The sequence below is a fragment of the Podarcis cretensis genome, assembly GCF_951804945.1.
Source record: "Podarcis cretensis genome assembly, chromosome: 11".
NCBI classification, from domain to species: Eukaryota; Metazoa; Chordata; class Lepidosauria; order Squamata; family Lacertidae; genus Podarcis; species Podarcis cretensis.
In genome coordinates this window covers 37,836,914-37,860,561 of record NC_137180.1, presented here as the reverse complement: position 1 = coordinate 37,860,561, position 23,648 = coordinate 37,836,914, and the positions used below count along the sequence as shown (strand labels likewise).

At 42.5% G+C, this 23,648-nt stretch overlaps 1 protein-coding gene and 1 pseudogene across 3 annotated transcripts in view; both read left to right on the top strand.

The window, feature by feature from the left end:
- Nucleotides 1-23,648, top strand: part of LHFPL2 (LHFPL tetraspan subfamily member 2) — a 121,921-nt gene that overhangs the window by 28,237 nt on the left and 70,036 nt on the right. The window lies entirely within an intron of this gene.
- On the top strand, nucleotides 8,440-10,416 carry LOC307226523 (mismatch repair endonuclease PMS2 pseudogene; annotated as a pseudogene). The gene has a single exon. The product of its transcript is annotated as a mismatch repair endonuclease PMS2 pseudogene (transcript).

Here is a 23,648-nt window from a genome sequence, read left to right as displayed (position 1 = left end):
ATGTTTCCTCACAAATACCATTTTAAGAAATGTGGGCTCACTGTTCTCTGTGATATTTCAGTTTACCAGTTAAAACATATTATGAGTCATTAGAAGCAATCTCATTGGGCTCATTAGCTGCTGTGTTTGATGCTCAGCTTGTATGTAATGATGATCTTTCTGAAATGAGGTGTTTTCTTTGTAGAGGGCATTTTAAACATCAAGTTACCCTATTAAACAAATATACTGTTTCTCCAGTCATTGGGAAATCATGAAGAAATATTAGCTCTAAAGGAGCAAAATTTGGAATTACAGTGGTACCTCTGGTTACGAACTTAATTTGTTCCGGAGGACTGCTCTTAAGCTGAAACCGTTCTTATCCTGAGGCACGCTTTTGCTAATGGGATCTCCGGCGCGCGATTTCCGTTCACATCCTGGGGTAAAGTTCGCAACCAGGAGCAGCTACTTCTGCATTAGCAGAGCTCGTAACCAGAAGCGTTCATAACCAGAAGCGTTCATAACCAGAGGTACCACTGTACTGGGTTTTTGAAGGTACTATTCCATCTTATAATCTGTGGGTGGAAAAAGTATAGGTCTATGGTAGTGGATATGTTTTCCCATTCTAGAAAGTAAAAAAAATATAAAGTTAGATTTTTATGTTAACGTGGCCAGGCACCAATCACACCAATACAGTGGTTTGCATCAGACTGCTATAGGCAAACACTCCTGCTGGCTGGGAAAGTGGACCAGGTAGGGGCCAAGTGTTGCAAATGAGCCCCTCCCTGTGGAGTTCTCTCTAGGTCTACTCCCAACCTAGGCTCTGCTCCGCTTACTGTCTGATAGATCTGAAAGGAGGTGAAAAAGGAAAATAAGCAAATGCAAGTACCAGTTCTTGCATGATCATTATAATGACCAAATGGAATGTCACTGAAGGTGTCAATTCTGGAAAAGTAAGAACCAAACTGCAATTGGCCTCAGCTCGTGGTGGGGCATCACAATATGTTGGATGCCTTAGATGTGGAGCAACGAGTCTTAGTGACCAAATGGAGACAGTTTGGTGCTACCACCCCACACCTTTCCTCACACCAGTTATATTATTTCTGCTTTCTTAATACTTCACAAGTTCACCATTTGGTCAGGCATACCTCTTAAAACAAACCCAAAGGAAAAAATAGGTAATGGTGGTTCAGTTCTAAGCTCATATGCAGCCTGTCCTTTGAAGATAATTGCTTGATTACTGTCAGCAGAATCTACATACCTCATTGTTGACAATTTCAATCACCATTTGACCTCTTAAGGAACGTCTAAAAAAATCAAAAATCTGTCTCTCAATGATAATTACATCCTCCCCAGTTGAATTGAAGTTCAGATTTGTGTGTGTGTGTTTTGTGGGGGTGGGGAAGTAGTTGGTGCATTTTGTAGAATATTTCTCAAAGAGAAACTGCCAGTAGGAAGAAGCACCACTGACTTCAAAATGTTTAAAAATTAAGTGCCGGAGTCTGCAAATGTTAATGATTAAACTCCATGCCAGAGAGTTTCCAGTGACTTTTTTCCAGACCGTTTAAATATTTTACCAATTAAGAAGCTATGGAGAGATTTTATCTGGTCCTCATGAGAGAGGGAGCTGTTAAAATGCGGTCATTTGTAGGTTACATATGCTGCGAAGAGCCTGATTTCTTTATTCTAATAACAGGACCTTTTCTGATTCCTACTATGCTTAAAGACATCTGATTTTATTCCTAAATTCTGATAAAATTATTTTTCTTTGTACTTATTAGCACATTGTATCATTGAATATTTGAAAATGTATAGTCTGCTCTTAAATTAAGATCAATTTTGGTTAAAATTTGCTCTTTTATATCTGTGTAAATTCATCAGGAGTACTTCGTATAAGTTTTGAATTTTAAATGCCTATGAAGTTTCACTCAAGATGCAATGTGATGCTATGTTTGTCACCCCTTTTTATCTAATGTCATCTTGATTAAACCTTTCTTTTTTATGTCAGGTACAGTTTTCAGGAAACTAAAATTATTATGTGGTTTTATTGTTCTTTAATTTGGTAAAGAGTGCATATAATACCTGTATGATCATGGGTGCTGCTTCTGTTCTCTGATGTTAGAACTGCAAATGCTTGCTGATTTCATCCCCTTAATTTCTTCTCTAATGCTTTGCTCTGATATATTGGTGTATTCCTGCCAACCTAAGAGGATATATCATGAATCCATCTTTTTCTTTTGCATATTTCATTCTCTTTCCTTACTCTCAGCTGATTCTGCCTGAGTTTATCTCCAGTATTTGTTCTCTTTAAGTTTAGAGACAGATAATTGAATAGGTTTGTTTGAAGTAGAAGATGCAACATGGATGATTCATGAAATTGATTTGTAAAAAAAAATTGTTACATGGGGGGAAAATACAAGAGAGAGACATTGCACATACCTTGTAAATCAAGAAAATCTTTGATTGCTTTTTTAATGTATTTTTATTAATCTCGATTGATTGATTGGATTGCAGGATGGCAGTAGAGAGAGAGAAAAGCTTCAAGCTATCTATCCTATTCAAGCAGTGAAACTCTTAACTGGTGGGTTGCTTGGGATACCTAGAAATTTGAGGCAGTTGCATCGGATGAAACATTTTGTTACAGATATGGCTTCCCTTATATTCATGGCTTACGACTTGATCAGTATGTTGGTTGCAAGTTCCAAATAATTTGCTTTTTATTGTTGTGGTAGCATTTTTCATCCACCTTTACCTGAGAGACCAAGCTTTCTTTTCAACTTCCATCTAATACTCTCAGTTAACTAGAGGCTGTATCTCCTTGTTAACATTTTAGAAGAGATAAAAAGCTAGCAGTCAGGGCAGAAGGTGGAAGATTGTGAAACTAGGTCTGTCCTGTGGAATTTGCCTTTCCTTTGATCCACCAAGTCTGGATTTGTCAACTTTCAGTTCCAGGATTCTTAGAGAAGTGTACACGAAGGTCAAGAGGAAATCTTATGCAGTGGTGTGCTGCTGAGCAAAAGTATATGACCTTCTGGCCACCTGGCTGGGCTGTAACTGGAAATCTTATTGTACAATTGAATGGGGGCAGGAAGTCCAGTTTTGGATGGGAGAATCTTAGCCAAATAAGATAGGAAAGTCTGCCCAGTGGGTCTTAAGTCTGGCATGCTCCTGCATTGTCTCAAGGCTTAGGTTAGCACATTTTCAACATATTTCTGTTCAACTGTTTAAAGTGGAGAGGTGAAAACTGCAGGATAGATTCCCCTCCCCCCATACACTGAAGTGCAAAGGCAGTAAATGTCATTTTAGGCTTTCTAGATTGTTAAATCACTTTTTACAAAATATTATTTATTACACTAATATTGTGCTGTTACATGGGGCTCTTAGTGGTCTCCCATGAAATCAATCAGGTTCACACCTGATTAGTTTCAGCTAAACTCCAACTACCAGATGCTCTTAGACCATTCACTGGATCCCAGTTGCTTTAAAAACTGTGAAAGAGCTCTCTACTGGATCATACCAAGAATAACAACTTGTCCACTTTTTTGTTTCTATCAGTGGCTAGCCAGATGCTTCTAGGAAACCCACAAGCCAGGGTGTTGCGATTACAAGCTGATCCTGTTGTTTAACCTCACACCCAGCAAGTGGTACTCAAGAGGCATAGTGAATCTGAACATTCATGTGCTGTATAGCCATCAAAACTAATAGGAATTGATAGCCCTGTATTCTTTGTCTAATAGCTTTTTGAAGTCATCTAAGCTTCTGGCCATCGCCATATTTTGTGGAATTAATTCCTAAAGTTAATTCTATATTGTCTGAAGAAGTTTCTTTGCTTCCAGTTGGTGGCTGGGATGAAACATACCAAGCCAGGGGTTCCAGTTTATTTCATCTTAACAAATGATAACCAGTAAGACGAAAAGAAACTTTGACTGCAGATTGTGGTTTGTTGGGAGCAAAGCAAACCATGATTCCTGTCCCTAACATAATGCTAAGCCAGGGATCATGGCTGGTTGCTTTCCAGTGGTGGCTGAGACCACATCTAGTTCCAGGTCTTTCCTTATTTCCTTTATATCAACTCCCCCCAGTTGTGGGTATGTATGTAGTTAATGATTATAAGTACACTAGTCTTTGCCATTAACTATTTAAACCATGCTGTGTTCACACACCCGTGTAAGTTTATACTATAAATATTGTATGATGAAATACTTAAAAAGATATGAGTTAAGAAAATGCATGGATATATTATTATTATTATTATTATTAATTATACCTTTATTGTCAAATGTACAACCTGTGTACAGTGAAATTAACCGAGCCTCTCCCCCCACATACACTCAACATCATTGCATTCTGTGTGCTTGTTGCACAACACACCAACCCTGAAAGTCAGTTGCACTATATTATTTTCCGTTCAGCAGCCTAACAGCCCACAGATAGAAACTGTTTTTAGCCTGTTGGTACGACTGATTATACTTCTATATCTCCTGCCCGAGGGTAGAAGATTAAAGAGGTGCTGGCCGGGGTGTGAATCGTCCCTGAGAATTTTTCTCGCTCTCCTAAGGCAACGATCCCTTGCGATGTTGTCTAGCGGGCTCAGGGGACAGCCCATGATATCATGTGCTGTGTTCACCATCCTCTGTAAAGACTTTCTGTCCGTGGCTGTCAAGCCAACATTCCACCACTGTGATACAATATGAGAGGACACTTTCTAATGTGGACCAGTAGAAGGAAGTCATCAATTGTTGTTTAACAATGTTCTTTCACGAGGTGGGAAGGGGAGGAAGAGTTGAGCAGCTGCATGTAATGGAGGCGTTGTCAGCAGCCAAGTCCTCTGCCTCGCTGGGCAGCCCCCGGCCCTCCCTGAACCGCCCCAACCCGCCCATGATGACCATGGTGATGGAGGCGAAGACCCTGGATGAGCACAAGGGGGTCTCTGTCGTGGCCATAAAGCGCTACATCCTGAGCAGCTACCCCGGGGTGGACCCCATTTGCCCGAAGATGGCCCTGGCCAGAGGCCTGAAAAGGGGGCTGCCTCATCTGGCCACAAAACTCTTCCGCACTGGGGGCCACAGGGAGATTCAAGCTGGGCACAGAGGAAGCCAAGGGAAAGAAGAGCCAGGAAAAGCATTCGGATTCGGATGGAAAAACAGCGCCCACACTGAAGAAAGCGGCCAAGAATCCCAAGGCAAAGGTTCCTGTGGAGAAACCGAGGCTGGGAGCAATCGCAGAAGGGGAGAAGGAGGAGGAGGCTTCCAGCAAGAGTACCAAGGCGAAAGCTAGCAAGCATCCAGGCAAACCTCCAGCGAAGCCCAAGGCTAGGAAGTCCCCCCGGGGGGGGGAGAGAAAGAGGCCCAAATCCTCAAGAAACAGAGCTCTTCCAAGGCCTTCCTGGCAAACACACCCGGTGCCCGCCAGAAAGCTGTGTCTAAAGAAAGCAAGACGGGGGGCTGAGGACGAGGGGCCCCCCAGGCAGAGGCCAAGGCGCTTGCAGCGGCCAAGAAAACCAAAGAGGCAAAGGGAGAGAAAGCCAAGGGGCGCAAAGAGGCACAAACAGAGTTCAGGGGCACATCTTCAGCTAGGCAAAGACCCCCAAGGAGGGAGCGGCCTGGAGAGCTACGAGGATCTAAGAAGCAAGGTGGACAGCCGGCTATCTCAACACCCAAGCTGACATCAATTCCACAAAATATTAAACACTGGAAAGAAACTGGTCTATGGCACACGGGAAGAAAAGAATGATGAAGGGCTTGGCAAAAAGAGAAAGGAAACCAAGGAGGAAAGAGATGATCAAGCCTACGTTACGGACACGGGTTTTCACTTCCCTAAAAATACAATCTTTACAAATCTCGATTTGCTTTTGGCAACAATATCAGGATCTGGCAAATAAGAACAAGGAATTGGAGAAAGAATTCAAAAGCACAAAACACCTGTGTGGCAGGCATTCAACAATGTCCCCCCCCCCCCAACAAGCTTAAAATGCATTTATTTCAGAGGTGGTTTTTCTTTTCTGAGAAGAAAAAAACATTGTTCTTTCACAAGACCCTGAGGAAATGGAGTCTCTGTTGGGCCTTCCTAACCACCTGAGTTATATTGTTTTTCCAAGTAAGGTCTTCACTAAGGTAAACTCCCCAGGAATTTAAAGGAAGTGACTGTCTCCACACAACTCCCCCCCCAATATACAACGGGGCTAGTTCCCCTCTTCCTCCGAAAGTCCAACACCATCTCATTTGTCTTGCTAATATTTAGGTGCAAGTTATTCTCTAGGCACCATGTAGATACTTTTTGAACCTCCCCACTGTACGCTGATTCATCTCCACCTGTATTTAGACCCATTGTGGTAGTATCATCTGCAAACTTAATAATTGCAGTGGATGGATCAGATGAAATACAGTCATATGTATACAACGAGTACAGGTAGAGACTCAGCACACATCTCTGTGGGGTGCCAGTGCTGAGCTTCAGGGAGGTAGATGTAACAGGACCAATCCTCACTGTTTGTGTCCGATCCCTTAGAAAGACTTTAATCCAGTCACAGACGGTAGAAGAAAGGTCTAGTTCAGGCAGGTTTTTTATAAGAATGTCCAGAATGATGGTATTAAAAGCCGAGCTATAATCAATAAACAACATTCTAGCATAATTCCCCGGTCTCTCCAGATGACTCATTGCAAGGTGAAAGGCTGTAGCTATGGCATCATCTGTTTCTCCTATAGGCGAACTGATGTTTATTAAAATCCGGTGGAAGACATGTCCTAAGGTGTTGAAGGACCAATCTCTCGAAGCATTTCATCATTGCAGATATTAATGCAATAGGTCTGTAGTCATTTAGGCAGTTAGTTGCTGTTTTCTTTGGGACTGGGACAATGGTGGCTGCTTTCAAACATGATGGAACACAAGTGGTTTGCAGAGAGATGTTAAAAATCCTTGTCAGGACCCCTGCTACTTGATCGGCAGCACTATCCCCAGCACCCCATCTGGACCTGCAGCTTTACTGGGATTCACCGCCCTCAATGCAACTTTCACTTGATGGTCATATAGAATAAGTGGCTGAGAATTTGTGGGCTGGCAAGCAGGAGCTATGATACCTGATCTTTTTACCTCATAGCAGGCGAAGAAGATGTTCAGCTCTTCTGCCAACAAATCATCAGCCTTAACAGTGTTCCTCGTATTGCTGTTGTAGTTAGTTAGATGCTGCAGTCCCTGCCACACTTGTTTCGTGTTGTTATAGGCTAGGCAATTCTCCACCTTAAGCTTATATTGTTGTTTTGCCCCCTTAATGCCTTTCCTGAGCTTTGTTCTTGCCCCTCTGTATATATCTATATTCCCTGCCTTGAAGGCAGTATCCCGAGCTTTCAGGAGTGACCTTACTTAAGCAGTCATCCAGGGTTTGCAGTTCCCATAGACTCTAATGCACCTCTCTGTTGTTACATTATCGGTGCACACTTTAATATAAGAAAGTACAGCGTGTATCTGTGCAGCTCTTGATGTTCAAACATGCGCCAATCCTGGAGCTGACTGAAAGCGCCCTCTGGCCAGATTCTAACTGTTTTTATAACTGGCGGAAGAGGACACTGCCTTTAATATATGGCACATAGGAATCTGGTGGAATCTGCTGAAACAATGAACATGGTATCACCCAATGCCTACAATTGTCCTTACACATGATTTCTTAAATTTCTTTGTAAATTATATATACACTTGGAATGAATGGGGAGGTGGGAGGGAGGAATAGGGTATTCCTTTGAGCAAGGCAGTTTATTTGTATTTATTACTGAAATGCATAAATAAAGTCTATGCAAAAAATATAAATAAAGACATGGATGTTGACAGCGGAATAAGTAAATAAAATTCAAACTGTACAGAAGTATATGTATTTGCTTACTAAGTTAGTGAGGAAAATTTATCTTCTTATTCTGATCTACTCTGTGTAACCTTGAGCTAGTCTCTTTGTCTACTTGTTCATTCCCAACTTTAAAATGTAAACAAAATATGACTTGCATGCATTGTTGTCTCTGAAGGATTTGGGCAGTGTAAGTGGCATTGAGAATCCTGACGATAAAGATTGTAAAGCAATCTGAAGAATGTTGTTTAAGCTTTTTATTCCCCATAGAAGCTTCAGATCTGTAAAGAACATGGTTCTGTTTGTATATTTCAGGCAAATAATTATATCTGCTGTCAGTAGCTCAAAGGAGTTTAGTAACAAGAAAGCAAAATTTGATCCACTTGTTCAGCATGGGAAATTTGCCTATGCTAAGCAAAAAAGAATAGTGACCTAACACAGCAAAATTACCATTGGCAATAGGGGGTTTGTGTGAACTATTTATCTGTGATGTGGCTGGTTTTGTTCTCCTGCTGTGAAAATGACAGATATAAGAGTTCCTTGTGAAAGGGCAAGGGGTGTGTGTTTACTATTGCCCAGTTTGTGCCTTTAGAATTGATTTAAACGAAGTAGCTCTAGTAATTAAAAAGACTATGCAAAATCTGGAGCTTGCTCTTCCTAGGGACCAGCCTTCTAAAGCTATCAAACCAATAGACCAGAAATCTGTCCATCGGATTTGTTCAGGACAGGTGGTGCTGAATCTGTGTACTGCGGTGAAAGAACTGGTGGAAAATAGCATAGATGCCGGTGCTACCAGTGTTGAAGTGAAACTTAAAGATTATGGAGCAGACCTTATTGAAGTTTCTGATAACGGTTGTGGTGTAGAAGAAGAGAACTTCGCAGGCTTGACTCTGAAACACTATACTTCTAAGATACAAGACTTTTCTGACCTTACACGTGTTGAAACATTTGGCTTTCGAGGTGAAGCTCTGAGTTCCCTGTGTGCATTGAGTGAAGTTTCCATCATTACTTGTCACAAATCTGCAAAGGTTGGCACACGCTTGGTATTTGACAGTGGGAAAATCACTCTGAGGACCCCCTGCCCACGACAACAGGGGACGACTGTCAGTGTGCAGCAGTTATTTTATACCTTGCCAGTACGACATAAGGAATTTCAGCGCAACATTAAGAAGGAGTATGCAAAAATGGTCCACGTGTTACAAGCATACTGTATCATTTCAACAGGAGTTCGTATTAACTGCACCAATCAGGTTGGCCAAGGGAAGAAGCAAGCTGTGGTGTGCACCAGTGGGAGCTCAAACTTAAAAGAAAACATTGGAGCAATATTTGGACCAAAGCAGGTGCAGAGCTTGGTTCCTTTCATTCAGCTACCCCCTAGTGATGCTGTCTGTGAAGAATACGGCCTGAATGTTTCTGATATGCCAGCCAATTTTTATATTATCACAGGCTTTGTTTCCCATTGCGATCATGGTGTCGGGAGAAGTACCACAGACAGGCAGTTCTTCTTTATCAACCAGCGGCCCTGTGATGCAGGCAAGGTTTCCAAAGTTGTGAATGAAGTGTACCACATGTACAACAGACACCAGTATCCGTTTGTGGCTCTTAATATATGTGCAAATTCCGAATGTGTTGACATCAATGTGACGCCTGACAAAAGGCAAATAATGTTGCAGGAAGAGAAACTTCTATTGGCGACTCTAAAGACTTCAATGTTGGGAATGTTTGGCAGTGATGTTAACAAACTCATCGTCAACCATACATTGCCAGATATTAAAGGAAATTTCACAGTGCTTCGAGAAGAGGCAGAAAGCCCTGCCTTGGAAACTTCACGTGGCTCCTCCTCTCAGAATCTGAGCGCAAAAGAAAAAACAGCAATCACTGTTGCCAAACTTAGGGAATCATTTTCTCTCCACCAAGTGAAAAAGGCCCGTTTTCATGGTGTTGAAAATGCCAAACGTCAACAAAGTTCCTCTGGGCAGAAAGAACTTCCGGCATTTTTTAGCATTTTGGATTCTCCGAATAAGAAGACTGGCTCCAGCAAAGAGGCGAAGTGTGGAAGAGAGGAGGATCCAAGTACATTCATGCTTTCGGGCAAAAAACTCAAGAAATCGGCAGAAGATAGAGATTCTGGTTGTGGGAGCACCTCAGCAGAATCGGAAGTGGGTTTAAGCACGCCAGAAAATGGTGGCTGTTCCAGCTGTGAAAACACAATTGGCTCACCTCTTGAAGATTTCTCTGTTTTCAGAGAAGTTCAAAGTGGCAGTCTTGAGACGAGGGGAGATTTCTGGGGAGCTGAATGCAAATTGAACCAAAGTAAAGAGAGCCAATTATCCCAGCAGGCAGACAGTTCACCCCCCAAAATGAAACGTTTTAAGATGAGCCAGCCTCTTTCTCAGGTGGCCACTCCGTCAAAGACTGAGAATGACCGGGGTTCTTCAGTCCTATCACAGTACGACATACCTGTGGAACTGGAGAAGAAAACTGTACCGTTGGAGTTTTCTCTGAGCGCACTGATGGACAGGGTAAAGAAGCTAAGCCAGGAAGAGGAGAAGAAAGAAGCAGCACTAAAATTCAGAAAATTCAGGGCAAAAATTAGCCCAGGAGAATAAAAAACCATCTTTAGATGCGGCCACGATGGCCAACTATCGCCCAGTTTCAAATCTTCCATTCTTGGGCAAGGTGATTTAGCGAGCGGTGGCCGAACAACTCCAGGCACGCCTGGAAGAAGCGGACCATTTGGATCCCTTCCAGTCGGGATTCAGGCCTCATCATGGGACTGAAACTGCCTTGGTCGCACTGGTTGATGATCTTCGGCGGGCTAGGGACAAAGGTGAGAGCTGTTTCCTAGTTCTGCTGGATCTCTCAGCGGCGTTTGATACCATCGACCATAACATCCTTCTGGACTGTCTTGAGGGGCTGGGAGCTAGGGGCACTGTCATACAGTGGTTCCGCTCCTTCCTCCTGGGCCGTGTTCAGAAAGTGGTGGTGGGGGATGAGTGTTCAGACCCCTGGGCTCTCACTTGTGGGGTGCCTCAGGGTTCTGTCCTCTCCCCCATGCTTTTCAACATTTACATGCAGCCGCTGGGAGAGATCATCAGGAGGTTTGGGCTGGGTGTTCATCAGTATGCGGATGATACCCAGCTCTACCTCTCCTTTAAATCAGAACCAGTGAAGGCGGTGGAGGTCCTGTGTGAGTGTCTGGAGGCGGTTGGAGGATGGATGGCGGCTAACAGATTGAGGTTGAATCCTGACAAGACAGAAGTGCTGTTTTTGGGGGACAGGAGGCGGGCAGGTGTGGAGAATTCCCTGGTCCTGAATGGGGTAACTGTGCCCCTGAAGGACCAGGTGCGCAGCCTGGGAGTCATTTTGGACTCACAGCTGTCCATGGAGGCACAGATCAAATCTGTGTCCAGGGCAGCTGTTTACCAGCTCCATCTGGTACGTAGGCTGAGACCCTATCTGCCTGTGGACTGTCTCGCCAGAGTGGTGCATGCTCTGGTTATCTCCCGCTTGGACTACTGCAATGCACTCTACGTGGGGCTACCTTTGAAGGTGACTCGGAAACTACAACTAATCCAGAATGCGGCAGCTAGACTGGTGACTGGGAGCGGCCGCCGAGACCATATAACACCGGTCTTGAAAGACCTACATTGGCTCCCAGTACGTTTCCGAGCACAATTCAAAGTGTTGGTGCTGACCTTTAAAGCCCTAAACGGCCTCGGTCCAGTATACCTGAAGGAGCGTCTCCACCCCCATCATTCTGCCCGGACGCTGAGGTCTAGCGCCGAGGGCCTTCTGGCGGTTCCCTCACTGCGAGAAGTAAAGCTACAGGGAACCAGGCAGAGGGCCTTCTCGGTAGTGGCGCCCGCCCTGTGGAACGCCCTTCCAGCAGATGTCAAAGCGATTAACAACTACCTGACATTCAGAAGACATCTTAAGGCAGCCCTGTTCAGGGAAGTTTTTAACGTGTGATATTTTATTGTATTTTTGCTTTCTATGGAAGCCGCCCAGAGTGGCTGGGGAGGCCCAGCCAGATGGGCGGGGTATAAATAATAAATTATTATTATTATTATTACTGTTGGGAGTCAGCTGAATTATGAAAACATTCATAGTGATGTCTTCTCAGAAGACTTGTAAGACTAAAATTGCAGAATAACTGTTTCATTCTTTAAATTTTTTTGGGGAAACTATGTGTCATTTCCAGAATGGTAAGATAAAGATATATATTGGAAGTGAATGAAGTTGGAGGATTATTCAAAACCAGCATTTGCCAACTTGATGCCCTCCAGGTTGAGTGTCCACAACCCCACAGTCGCCTTTGACCGGACTTAACCATCCAGGGGTCCTTTACCTTTACCTAATAGAAGTAGCATCCCAAAATATTCATTCATCCATTCCATTTATTTGTATGCTGCTGTTCCACAAAAAAGTCGTGCTTGAAGTGGATTACAACAAAGAAATAGGAGTGCATTTCAAGCAAAAACTACAATATCATAATAACCTGGCAAAACAAAAACATAACAACATTCACAAACCACATTTCAGTACTATAAATATAACAAGATTAGTTAAATGGCATGCAGGATCCAGTAGCAAAAATAACAAGGGGACTTCACAGTTTTACCTTAGTCCTAGAAACATCCTTCCCATGATGTTGCTTGCAGTCCTTCTCCTGCAGCAGCTTCCTATAAGGCCGGAGGGCACCAGGTTGATGAATGCTGACCAATACCTTTTCATAAAAACTTAACATATGCCTCACACTCTTGCATATGAACTGAAACCTGTGATCTGCAATTTGCAGAGGTTGCTTAAGCAAAATTCCAAGGGTAATGTCATAGAAGGTTCACTTGGGAAAGGCATTTTAGGGAGAGAATTTGTTTTGCCCTGGATCGCCAGGAATAATGCTGTATATTATGCCAGTTTATTTTCTGTGGACATAAACGGCTTGGAGAATATGGTATCAGTTTGTTCTGAGGCTGGCTAATTACACTCTTTCCTCCTTTGGGTTCCACATTTCTGTTCTTCTTGTTTACTCTTGTTATGTGACACTTAATGCAGTCTTCAAGGAAATAGCCATGGTTAGTCAGTTGTATAGAAGGAGCCTCTGGTTCATGCACTCTCCTCTTGCATACTCAGAGTAATTAATAAGTAATTATTGATTTTGGGCAAACTATACTTTGTCATCTGAAGTGGTAAAACCATGTTTTGTGTTGGCCTGCAAACCAGGATAGTAAACCAGAGTTTGATCCTACTGTTGAACCCAAACACTGGCTGCAGTGGAAGACAACTACATTCCTTCCAAAATACCATCTTTGGATAACAGTTTTATGTCTCTTACTTAGTATGGGCTTTTGTACTGTTGGGACGCAGGTGGCGCTGTGGGTTAAAGCCTCAGCGCCTAGGACTTGCCGATCGAAAGGTCGGCGGTTCGAATCCCTGCGGTGGGGTGCGCTTCCGCCGTTCGGTCCCAGCGCCTGCCAACCTAGCAGTCCGAAAGCACCTCCGGGTGCAAGTAGATAAATAGGGACCGCTTACCAGCGGGAAGGTAAACGGCGCCAGAGCAGCGATGTCACGCTGGCCACGTGACCCGGAAGTGTCTCCGGACAGCGCTGGCCCCTGGCCTCTTGAGTGAGATGGGCGCACAACCCCAGAGTCTGTCAAGACTGGCCCGTATGGGCAGGGGTACCTTTACCTTTACCTTTGTACTGTAAGGGCAGTCTTAAAGCAACAGATATAATCATGATGGAATGTTAAAGGTAAAGGTAAAGGTACCCCTGCCCGTTCGGGCCAGTCTTGCCAGACTCTAGGGTTGTGCGCTCATCTCACTCTATAGGCCAGGAGCCAGTGCTGTCCGCAGACACTTCCGGGTCACATGGCCAGCGTGACAAGCTGCATCTGGCGAGCCAGCGCAGCACACGGAACACCGTCTACCTTCCCGCTGGTAAGCGGTCCCTATTTATCTACTTGCACCTGGGGGTGCTTTCGAACTGCTAGGTTGGCAGGCGCTGGGACCGAACGACGGGAGCGCACCCCGCTGCGGGGATTCGAACCGCTGCCCATGCGATCGGCAAGTCCTAGGCGCTGAGGTTTTACCCACAGCGCCACCCGCGTCCCTGGAATGTTAGTCCATTTTAAATTATTCTGATGAACAGTTAGCTGTAGCCCAGAAATACAGTGAACATGTGTATTTGAGTTTTCCAAAAGTGGCTTTATTAGTCAGTAGCAGCATACAAACAAAACCTCTTACTGTAAAAAGGACAGTGTTAAGTTGTGGGTGAACATATCAGATGACATAGTGATTCTTCAAACAGCTCTTGTTTATTCACAGGCCAGAACAGAACTGAACTGAAGGGTTCAGCCAACCTGCTTATATAGAGCTCAACTACAAGGCAACAGTAACAACTTTCTGTAACTAGCCAATCACTGAACGTCACTTTCAATTCCTTATTTGCATATGTGGACCTGAGTTAAAACTATCTACAGTATCCCCCTGCTGGCCCAGGGTGAGAACTTCAGTACATAACAGACAGTATAGTATCTCCTCTCTTGCTATTACCTCATCACTACTACTTCATTTCCGCTAATGGCACATTGCATCTGCCAATTATTCCTTCCGTCTCACACTCATGAATGCAACATATATATGCATGGGTAACATCCACACATTTAAAGCACTCCTTAGCAGTCATGGCTTCCCCCAAAGATACCGGAAATTGAAGTTTGTTAAGGGTGCTGACCCCACAGCCCTGCAATTTCTAACACTCTTAATAAACTACAGTTCCCAGAATTCTCCATGACTGTTAAAGTGGTGCAAGAGTGCTTTAAATGTATGCTATGAACATGACCTTGTTGCATTCCACTGTTGATACCATGACTTCCCCTCTGGCCCCCTTTTTCTTTCTTGCCTGTTGTGCCTTCTCTTCCTCTGTCTACTTTCAGCCTCTTAATTGTAAAGTGCTGGGTCTGCAATGTACTGCTTAGTGGGTATGGCACCCTGTAGTTCTTCAGAGAACAGCTGAGGCTGTAAAAGAACCACTTATGGTGGCTGGCACGCTGCTACTTCAAGCAGTGTACTTCATGTGCTACTTCATGTGTATATGCCTTTAAAGCACATCCTTTCCTTCAAAAGAATTTTTGGTACTCTAGTTGGTACCTCCCACATAGCTACAGTTCCCAGCAACCCTTAACAAACTTCAGTGCCCTGAATTCTTTGAGGAAAATATTGTGCATTAAAGGCAGTGCTTTTTCCAGGGTGGGGTGGGATACGCAGGGGTACACATACCACTAAATATTTTGTGAATCTTTGTACTTTGGTCCATTTACCTTATTTATTTTCCATGATTTGAACTATAAAGTGGTGGTTTTCTTGAGTCAAAATGAGAGTAGCCCTAAACATTTTTTTTAGGAAAAAAGCACTGATTAAAGGTATATGGTGGGATTCACCTAATGAACCCCATCAGCAGACGCCCTGTGCAAGGGCTTCCTCTTGTGCAGTGGGACATCCCAGTGTTCTCCCCCACCCCCACCAACATGGGCTCAGGGGTGGAGTGGGAAAACTTCCAGAAAAGTGGCCAGGAGGGGAGATTGTTCTGTCTGGCAAGTCAATATGCTTGCACAGATGGAACATTTGTAATAGCATGACATTGAATTCCACCACCTCCCTTGTGTGTACACAGCCTAGGTGCTTCTGAGAGGGGCTGCCAGAATACATTCCTGTCCCTGTAGGTATCTGTAAGTTATGCATGCTGCCTTTCCTTGCCATTAGTTCTTCCTATGACTCACAAAAGCAACACTTTTAACATTTAAGAAAAGCAAAACAGTACTAGCAGCACAGATACCTTGCAATACACTAGTTGTAAGACCTTTTGTCGAGGATACAGGCATGCTTTTGCTCTGTACAACTGAAATTGAATTTATTTGCACAACTGCTTTCCTAGACTATAGTCCTAAAGGTTATACAGTAATGACTCTTGATTCTGCAGCCTTAGGATAATTTGCAGGGTATTTGTAGAGTAGTTGAGTTTTCTTGTATGTTCCTTTTGGGAGCTGCATGCTAGTGGTGGGTTGGAGCCAGAGGCAAAAAGTAGGTGCAACCACAGTCAGTAGGCTACATTCCAGCTATGCAAAAGTGTGTGTGCGTGCGTGCGTGCGCGCGCGCGCACGCACACACACACACACGCACACACACAAACAAAATACATGCAAGCAAGAGGAATTATCATAGTTCAGTGTCACATTCCACTTGGACAGAAGCACTTGAGAAGGTTGCAGAGGAGGACTAGTTGAATTGTGTGGCCTGGGGGGAGAAAGTATTGCCTCAGGAGAGCCCTGTGGCCTGCATAGAAATGCCTAGAGGGACACATTTGACCCCTGGGCCTCACATGCATGTATCACATCCAAGAGCACCAACTCAATGAATACATTTTTTTTCTTTTTTTAGTTTAGTCTCATGAGTGTTACAGGCAGCTGAGGGTGGGCTGTGACAACCACGTTGAAGTCACCCAGAACACTGACTGGTCCATTAAAACTTTTGTTTATAAAGCATGAGACCTGCAACTTCATAAACAGCTTCTTTTTTTCTCTTCTTCAGACAATAGCTTCTTTTTAAACAGCCATTAAGCACTCTAGTAATTCATTTCCTTATTAACAGTGCATAAAACTTGCATCCTGAAAAGCTGATGAAACACAGTGGGCTTTGTTGGGGAAAAGGAAAAAAGGTTTTTTAAAAGTGTGAATAACACAATGTTTGACATTTCTTATTTCTTGGACTGGCTAGCAAGAGGAATAAACATAATTCTCAGTTGTAATCTGAGTAAATGTCCTTTGTTCTGTTAAGCATTCCTTATTTGACTCAATTTTTCTTGGTAGGTTATCCTTTCCTGTCATTGCATGACACATAAACATTTGAATCAATAAGCAGTGGACTGAGAGGCTGGAGGCTCTCCTGCAAGGCGCAGTCAAACAGCAATATTTGGGTGGGACTTTTCGGCACAGTACAGGTATTCATTTCATATGCCTAACACTAAGGCATATGGTTTAATAGCGACAATGGTGTCCCTAAAGACTTACTTGTGCAAAGCCCCACACTTTAAACTGAAGAATGGCCTGTGGATGTGAACTTACTCTGTAATGCAAAAGATTTTCCAAGTCTGTATTGGTGTCATGTGGATAACTACATACAAGACTCAACACCTGTACATACATTTGTCTTGGAAGACAACACTTTATGTTTGGCAGTCGTTTTTACCTTATGTAGGCACATGAGAAAATGCCTTCTTTGAGGTGTCACCCCACTTGTGGAATTCCCTGAGGTATGATTGACAAAGAATCACTTAATTTCGGCACCTACGTGGCTATTTTCTTCTGCATTTGCAGGATATTAGTTGCCAATTCAGGTTGATGCAGGTAGTTTCTTTGTAGTTTATTGATGGCTGGTTGAATCTGCAGTTTTCTCTACTCTCTTAACTGTTATGCTGGAACTGTTGTTTTAAAATTGATCTTTTATTTCACACCACCATGGAATGGATATGATGAAAAGCAGGTTCTAAATATTTTAAATAAATAAAATGAGAAAAAAATTCAAATGAGAAAAAAGTACCGTATTTGTGTGCACACCAAACCATTTTTTTTATGTAAGATTAAAAAAAAATCTAAGAAAAAGCTAGAACTGATAGAGAAATATATAAGAAATACATCTTTAGGAGGGGGCTGAAGAAGTGTTTAATAGGACAATATTTTTATCCGCCTACCCATTTTATGTGCTTCACCTTATACTAAAACCTCTAATAGGCAGTAGGTCTATGAAATGATTGTACTGTTGTGGTTAGGAGAGAGGAAAAGTGTGTGTGTGTAAGTCAGGCTGAGGGGAAAGCAGAGTTCTCTGACAATGCAGTACAGTTTTATGCTTTGGAGTTGAGTGCCATGTAGAATAAAACAAGTAGAACAATGGATTTACTGTTTATTGAAGCCTTAAAGGCAGATTTGGAGGAAAAAAAGGATCAGGAACTAAGTTTTTAAATTATTATTTTTATCTGCAGCAAAAATAGAGCACTCATCTTAACTGCCATCATGCAAACGAAGCTAAAAGAAAAATGCAGATTGCTAAAGATACTCAAGGCACCAAACATCTGCATATCCTGAAAGGAGTTTTCAATGCTACTCACCAGAAAGCAGGGGGGGCGGGGGCAGAGTGCAGAGTAGTACTGAACTCTTTTGAAAAGGCAAACTACAATAAATGAAACAGTTCAAACTTTTCATTAAGCTTTTATTTTGATTTTTATAAGTCTAGTAGTGTGTGTGTGTGCCAAAAGTGAGCACATTGTATTTTCCAAACAAACAGAATTCCATTTTTGCTCCCTATTCTCCCTCCCTCCCACCCCCAAGAGAACATATAACCTAGCCTGCAAATAAGTTACTCCTCTCTTTCTCATTGAAAAACAGTAGAAAAAGTACAGTAGAATAGTTAAGAAAAGATACTTGGTTACATAACAAGTATTTTTTTATAGTCTACTTTGAAACAACTGGCATTTGCTCATACATAATGTAATTACGTAGTAAGAATAATAATAATTGCATAAACAATACTAGAGGAGATTTCTGGGGCCGAAGGCAGAAACAATTTGAATAGAATGAAACATCTGGAGAAGCATTTATGGCCAAAACCATGTTGCTTGGGGGCAGGGAGCTTTGTTTAAGAAATTTACATTTTAAATGCCTGATGATTAGCACCATAAGGGCAGTTTGTAGCCATATTGTATTTGCCATTGAACTACCCTAAATATAGGGAATCTAAAATATGTTAATTTTATCTTAAAAGGAAGAACGATAAATACAATTCTATACATGCTAATTCAGAAGTAAGTTCCCTTGAATTCAGTGGGACTTACTCCCAGGTAAGTAAGCATTGAATTGAAGCCTAAAGAAACTTCAGTTGACAATGGTAAAAGTAAAGCTGTCTATAGAATGGGACTCTTTGTGTATTATGTATATTTGTGTGTAAAAATGTATAAAATGTTCTCTTCAGTTTGCAGTTTTTGTAGATCATAACTGCAACACAGATGCTTGAGATCAAAGTTAAGGAATTTATAATAGCCTGAGCTACTAGGCTTTTAGGCTTTGTTGATTATCTATACTTGAGGCTTCATCTTAAAATATTTTTGTAACTGACCTTATAAACTTGTTGACACATTATGATTCATTCACATGATTATTATATGATAAGCAAGCTTTCCTTTCATTGATAAGCAACAAAAAACTATTGTAGCTGATCCATAATAGCTATTTCTAACAATCAGGGAACTAGGCAGAGGGCCTTCTCGATAGTGGCGCCCACCCTATGGAACACCCTCCCTTCAGATGTCAAGGAGATAAAGAACTATACAACTTTTAGAAGACATCTTAAGGCAGCCTTGTATCGGGAGGTTTTTAATGCTTGATGTTTTTAGATATGTAAGCCACCCAGAGTGGCTGGGGAAACCCAGCCAGATGGGTGGGGTATAAATAATAAAATTATTAATAATAATCATTATCGTCATCGTCATCATCATCAGACCATTATGTGATACTGTGAACTTTGCTTAAATTATTGTAAAACTTGTATTTCCCAAATAGTTCAATTTAAATGCTTTGTGTAACAGATGTTGATAGGGCTGCCATACGTCTGGAATATCCCGGACATATCTGGAATACTGCAGTCGACAGCAGTGTCTGAGCGAAAATCGGCTAACTGTTTGGGAAAATTCACAAAAACTCAACAATTTTGCCAAAAAAAGCACTGTTTGGAATATGGCAGCCCTATGATAATAGATGTGCCTGGCATGCTCTGGTCCATGGGGTCACGAAGAGTCGGACACGACTAAACAACAACATGATAATAGGTAGACAGACAATTGTTTACATTTAAAGGAGTAGGTGTAAGCAATGGATATAGAACAATAAAACAAATTACTCTCCCTGAAGGTTTACAGTACAAAAACCTGAGACTCAAAAAGCAGTGTAGGCTTTTTAAGAGCCCTTTGGCAAGGCTGTTTGCAAAAGGGGTTTCAAACACCCCATTCTGTGCTTTGAAGTCCCACAGCATCACCTGACATCACTAAGTTGTCCCAAGCTTGGCCATTCAGAGATGGGGAAGATAAGGATCTGGCCTGCCTGCCAGAAAAGGTTTGCCTTCCCCCGCTCTGTTTGAACAAGTAATTTGTTACAGGGCTATCTGGTTTAAAAACAAAGAACCATACAGTAGACACACAGGCCGTTTGCTCATTATCCACCCCCCACCCCCCCACCCCGGTTATGATGAGATGTCTTGTATTTCTATTTAAATTATAGTAATTATTTATAAATTTGCATTTGTACATGTGCCCTCCTTTATTCTATTTTATGCTAGTGCATAAGTGGCCACAATATAGGGGGACCTGGGCAGAGGAAGATGGAGTATGCACAATTATAACATAACATGTGAACCTGTCCAAATAGGTAGCTAAATGTAGATAAACTTTTGTGTTGTTGATACTGATTTTGTATAATAGCAATTTTAATGGTTGGTATGCAGAAGCCTACAGGTGCAAAAGTTTAAAAAGTAATTTCCCTACAGCTTAAAAGGTTCTAAGACATATCCTGCCATCTTGTGATGTTTTTGGTGGATGAAGCCAAATTCTCCAAGGCTAGTCATTTAAAGCCAGGATGTATTAAAACACCATTACTCATTAGGCCTTCAGTCCTGCACTCCGTCAACACACACATGTCCCATTGATTTTCTGCGTATGTGGATGTAATTATGCACAAGATCACTGCTTAAATAACCTTGCCTTTAGCTGGATAATTTATATCTATAACCCCAGTGCAGGAACTCCTGTGTTCAATGTTCAAACTATGAACAACATTTTGTCATCCACTGTTTAGCAAGAACAAATCCTTGACCTTTCTTAGCATGAACAGGAATAGAAACAGCAGAAGGAAGGTTTATCAGAAAGCCCATTCTTAAAATTAAAACAGGAAAGAAATGGAAATCCCATTAACATTGTGCTGAACAAGGAAAATTGCATATATCCTTTGTTTTGAATACTGTAATGTGTTTGTTTTGCAAAATTGGGGTTTGTGTCTGAAGTTTAAAAGCTGTTTATACTTAAGCAAAGGAAGTGTGTTTTCACTGTGTGATATATTTGATTAGTCTCCCTCTAGGGAGTTTTCTGCGGTAGTTAAATGGTGGTAATTTATCTAATAAAAGTGCTAAGTAGTATAAACTGGAGGCGGTTAAAGGTATTTTTCCATTCCTTCATTGGTTTCTGTGATTTTGAACTTTTTCTTGTGGGTTACTTATTCAAGTCAGTAAAAATTTGCTTAATATTATTTTTCAAAGTACTATCTCTTCAGATGTTTTTCACAACAAAGTTGTAACGCATGTTACATTTAAATAAATTTATTACCATTTATAGTATTATAGGTTCCCCCTCCCCCCAAGCAAGTGTAACTAAAAGGTAAAGGGACCCCTGACCATTAGGTCCAGTCATGGACGACTCTGGGGTTGCGGCGCTCATCTTGCTTTACTGGCCAAGGGAGCCGGCGTACAATAATGTTGCTTTTGAATTAATTACCCGCCCTTCACTTAAAGCAGGCCTGCACTACTAGCAATAGTCAGAGCTGAATGTACCCAGGGTCTCTGGATAAACTTTCCATATTTGCTACCTGCTTGGGCCACTAAATATGTGGATTTATCAAGCACCTGACTGAATGGCTGCATTGAATTTGAGGGTTAAGGCTGCAGGCATGTGTGAGGTGGCATTTTAGAATTTACACCCTTGTAAAAACTCTCCCTGCAAGTAACCTGCAGCACTTTAGGAAGGAACAATTTTACTAGCCTGAGCCTCATTCTGCTATCTTCTCCATGTAGGCAAAGCAAAACAACATTCAAACACTAATTCCAAACCTGCAGTCTGCCCTATATACTGTATTCTTCACTGATTTCATCTGACCACCCCAGATGAAAAGGCAAGTGGATATTAAAAAGTCTGTTATAACTGTTCAACTATTTATATGCATACTTCATTTATTTTTTATATTTAAATCCCTGCCTTAGCAATGTTCTATGTTATTCTCCCAACAACCATATATGACCAGTTGGTTTTAAACAGCATAAACAGCCCAGGATTACCAAAAGTGCTTTACTTAAAGCCAATCAAGGATCAAACCTAGGTCTCCACAGGCCTAGCATAACCCAGAGCTAACCACACACACACACACACACACACACACACACACACACAGAGAGAGAGAGAGAGAGAGAGAGAGAGAGAGAGAATTGTGAATATGAGAATTAAATACAGACTGTTGAATCCAACTAAAAAAATTAAGAAGCTTCTAGTCTGTCAATCAGGATGTACAATAACTGAGTGAGGTGGCCTGACTGACAGCAGCCCACCTGAATTTCAGACAGAAGTCATTCCTGTTCCTTTCTGGTTGGGCACAGAGAGTTGGTGGAAGGCACCAGCTTGAGAACCCCCAAGGAAAGAAGGCTCAGAGCCAAGAGACTGGTGCTGGGACAACAGTGAGTGGTCAAAGGGAGAAGAGGGGGCAGACTGGGAAGAGAAAGTGTCAGAAACTGAAGAGGTAACAGGGTTTGGTGAGCAGGAGAAGGCTGTGGCAGAGTGCGGAAGCAGGAGGAAGGGTCAAGGGTGTGGAGACAGGCAGTTGAAGAAGTCAGGGAATTTTCCCCTCTTGCTGTGACCAGCTCTCCCCCCCCCCCATGGTCTCCCAAAATATGCAGAGAAATGAAGAAGGTGGAACAAAGAGAGGCAAGATGCCAGAGCCTTAGGCTGCTAAGGAAGTAACTGGGGAAGAAGCCATTGGCATAGCCAAGGGGGGAGGGGACAGCTGCCCCCCATCAATACAAATCAATACAAATCTGAGCTTCTGCCCCCTCTAATAGCCTGCCCCCCCCCCAACAAAAACCCTGACTACACCCATGGGGGAAATCTTAGAGAGAAGTGGGAAGGCAGCCCTAGCAACTGCCTCCTTGGGGCAAGACATTCTGGGAAGCGTTGCTGGGTTCACTAGGCCTGCCTCTTTATTTTTTGAATAAAGAGTTAACTTCACTGACACCAGGGTTTTTTTTAATGGCTGACCTACTCCTGACTCTGACTCCTGACAGCTGGAGATACCAAAGACTGAACCTGGGACCTATTGCTCTCTACAGACCTTTTGTTATCTGCAGAGGTTTCTGAGAACAAAGGGTTTCTTTTTTGGCAGCCAATTCCCCCTTCTGGCCAGCTGCCCCCAAGCATTATCTACCCAACTCTTCTAGATGGCCCCCAACCCCTGAAGCAGCTTTTGGAGACAAAAAGGAAAAAAATGAGTCAAGCTCTGAGTACTCTGGATCCAACCCATTTCAAAATGCAACAAAATAAATCTATAAAGCCCAAAGAGAAAAATTGAAAACAGTGAGAAGCAATCTAAAAGCCAAGCTTCCAAGGCCCGATAGAATGAAAATGCTTTCAGCTGCCTTTGAAAAATAGCAAGAGAAGATGACAGGTAGACAGATCTCCCAGTGAACAGCATTCCCAGAGAACAGCATTCCAAAATGTTGAGGCTTCAACTTTAGTAGTTTCACTCCTATTAAATATTAACCCAGCCTTCCCTCACCTGGCACCATCCATACATTGTTAAGACTACAACCCCCATCATTCTTGAACATTGGCCATGCTGTCTGGGGCTGACAGGAGTTCTAGTCCAAAACATCTGGAGAAGGATCAGGTTAGGGAAGACTGTACTAACCTAAACCCAAAAACGCAGATTTTCATTAGCAGATCTTGATTCTAGGAACAGGGATGGAACACAATGAGAGGAAAAA